We start from the raw sequence: 3,232 nt of genomic DNA, 5'->3' as shown, positions 1-3,232 counted from the left end.
AGCAGTCTTGGACAGTACTCAAAATGATGTGACATTGGGCTTTTCAGTATGTAGAAAACTAGTTTTCCTGAACAACTTACCGAAGATATTTCCCTATCTCCACCATAAATTTAAAGTCTTTGTTATATATTAAATAGTTGAATTTATGTGAGTTTATGTTTGGATCTGCCATTGGTAGACATGTCTGAGGTTTTTTTGTTTGTTTTTGCCAATGTCACATTGTTTTTATTATTATGGCTCTGTAATACATATTAAGACCTGGAATTGTAATCTACCCAGTATTATTGTCTTTTTAAAAATCTCATCTGTATTTACTGTTTAAAGCAGAATGTTATTGGGCACGATTTCCATTCACAAGCCTTGCTGAGTCACAAGACCTAGGGAAACTTAGGGTTTTGTTCTCAGTACTTTGGAAAACAAGCCAGTTGGATAATTTCTGTCAAGTTGTTTTAACTTGTGTTTACTTCTAAGACTAGAACACAGAATTAACTACAGAGAATGAAAAAAAGAAATTGTAAAGTGAAACTTAAGCAATCTTAATTTGGTCTACTAAGAAATCCAGCTCAACAGCTAAACACTTCAGATCACAAAGTTTACATTAACAGGTTACGTCTTACAACAAACGTTTTATCAATGTATATTATCACAGTATCACATGTAGAAATTTTATCTTCCCCTTAGTTTTCATGCCACACAGATGTTTTAAATGTTAACAAAAACAAACCAAAATCATGGAAAATATATTATCAGAAGGAATGAAGGTAATCATCAAACACATAGTTCTGGTGAAGCTTAGTCTACTTCTATGTGTGATGTGTCATGATCTCCTTCTAGGGGTGGCATTTTTTTTTTTTCAGTTAAAGAAGCACTAGTATCATCCACAGTAGGGTCATCCTCATCAATACCTAGACCAAGCTTGATCATCCTGTAGATCCTGTTAGCATGGGTCTGGGTGTAGATTTATGTTAAGGCAATACATGATTAGACAGGGAGAGAAAGTGGGAAAAAGGAGAAGAAACAGAAGAGGAGGAGTCAGGGAGTAAAACGGAAGAGGAAGAGGAAGAGTCAGAGGAGAAGGAGGAGAGGACAGAACAGGAACAAGAGGACTGTTCACAGCAAGTGAGAGGGATTTCTTAGGAGGGAAATAGAGAGTATAGTGGTAAATCTGCCCAAAATAGACCACAGTTTGTTTTCCTAATCACTGAGTTGTGTTTTCATTGAATGGGTTTATTTGGGTTGAAGAGGAAAATGCAACAAATTGGCGATTGGGTTGAAAAGGATATTGCATCATCTGGGGATCTTCCAGATTGAAGCCTGAAGACAGGAGTGCAGTTACATAGAGCAAGATGACCAGATCCTTCACAGACTTGTCATTCTTGTCAGCCTCTGCCTTTTGCCTGAAGGTTTCAATAATGGAGTGATCAGGGTTTATCTCCAGGTGTTTCTTTACTGCCATGTAACCTGTTGTTGAGTTGCTTCTGAGGGCTTGAGCTTTCATGCTTCTCTCCATGTTTGCTGTTCACCCATACGTACTTGTGACAATGCAGCATGGGGATGTCACCAATTGGTTTGACACAACCACCTTTTCAACCTTTTTCTCCAAAATATCTTTCATAATTTTGCAGATGTGCTTCTGGTTTTTCTTCATTCTTGTGCAGTAGTCCTTCAGAGAAACCATCTCATCTCCAGAAGTAGATGTGTAGTATCTCAACAGCTCTGAAAACTTCTTCTGATTTTTGGAGTCTTCATGAATTCCAAGCTTTATATTTTCTGAGAACTGCTCATAATTTTTTTGTAGTTCTCTTTATCTTATGCCAGTTCAGTAAATAGTTCTAAGCATTTCTTGACCAAATTCTTTCTAATAACTTTCAGAATTTTGCTTTGTTGCAGCATTTCATGGGAAATATTTAGAGGGAGATTCTCAGAATCCACCACCCCTCTAATGAAATTCAGATACTCCAGGATCAACTCCTCACAGTTATCCATGATAAAAACTTTGTGAACATACAACTTGATGTTGTTCTTTTTTCTTTCTGTTTTCAAAGAGATCAAAAAGAGCATGTCTTGGGACAAAGAGAAGAGCCCGGAATTTCAATTGTCCTTCAATAGAAAAAAATGTTTTACTGTCAAATGTTTCTCCTAATCATTGGTTAAGCTCTTGTAGAACTCTCCATATTCTTCATTAGTAATATCATCAGGATTTCTAGTCCAAATCAGCTTTGTTTTGTTGAGTTCTTCTAGATCAATGTACTTTTCCTTTATTTTCTTTTTCTTGTCACTATCCTTCTTCTCTTCTTCATCAGAACCAACATCTTCTATTTTAGGCTTGTCTTCAGACTTCTTTTCTTTTGTTTTTCTTCCTCTTTCACTTTCTCTTTCTTTTCTTCAGCCTCATCATCACTGACTTCTTTATCATGTTCTTTCTCCACAAAGAGAGTAATGGGATAGCCAATTAACTGAGAATGTTTCTTCTGATTTGGCAATAGTGCCAAGGTTATTGATCAAGTAGGCCTTGGTAATTCCAATTCCATTATCCACAATAGTGAGGGTTCAATCTTGTTTGTTGGGAATGAGATTAATGTGCAGCTCCTTCCCAGAATCAAGTTTGCTAGGGTCTGTCAAGCTCTCATTATCTGATTTTATCCAGAGCATCTGATGAATTGAAAATGAGCTCCCTCAGAAAGACCTCTTTGTTTGAGTAGAAAGTGTTGGTGATCAAGGACGTTAACTGGGCAATTTCTGCCTGAAAGACACAGGTCTCAGCCTCCTCCTCCTCCATTGGTTGGTCTTGGGTCTGGGTTTCCTCAGGCATCTTGGTTGAATGAATATGCACAGATCATGACTAACCGTGCCAGGATACTGAAGCAAATTTATTGTCTTTGCTTAGTGTTCTTTTGACTATCTCTGGCCTTTGGTGATTCCATGTGAATTTTAGGATAGTGTTTTATTTTTATAAAACAATGAGATGGAAATATCTATCTATATATCTATCTATTTATTTATTTTGTGTATATGAATACACTGCAGCTGTCTTCAGATACACACCAGAAGAGTGCACCAGATCCCATTCCAGCTGGTTGTAAGCCACCATGTGGTTGCTGGGAATTGAACTCGGGACCTCTGAAAGGGCAGTTAGTGCTCTTAACTACTGAGCCATCTCTCCAGTCTGAGACGGAAATTTTTATTGGTGTCACACTGAATCTATAAACAGATTTTGGCAGAATGGCTATTT

The 3,232-nt window shown here is 37.3% G+C and overlaps 1 pseudogene across 1 annotated transcript; it reads right to left on the bottom strand.

Moving 5' to 3' along the window:
* Nucleotides 1–792: 792 nt before the first annotated feature.
* Nucleotides 793–2,812, bottom strand: LOC308414975 (heat shock protein HSP 90-alpha-like; annotated as a pseudogene). The gene is made up of 3 exons: nt 2,687–2,812; nt 1,292–2,471; nt 793–948 (listed from the first exon to the last, which is right to left on the bottom strand). The product of its transcript is annotated as a heat shock protein HSP 90-alpha-like (transcript).
* Nucleotides 2,813–3,232: the final 420 nt, after the last annotated feature.

This window comes from Micromys minutus, assembly GCF_963924665.1.
Source record: "Micromys minutus genome assembly, chromosome: X".
NCBI lineage: Eukaryota > Metazoa > Chordata > Mammalia > Rodentia > Muridae > Micromys > Micromys minutus.
The sequence above is the reverse complement of the archived record's forward strand: the minus strand, read 5'-3'. Positions and strand labels throughout refer to the sequence as shown.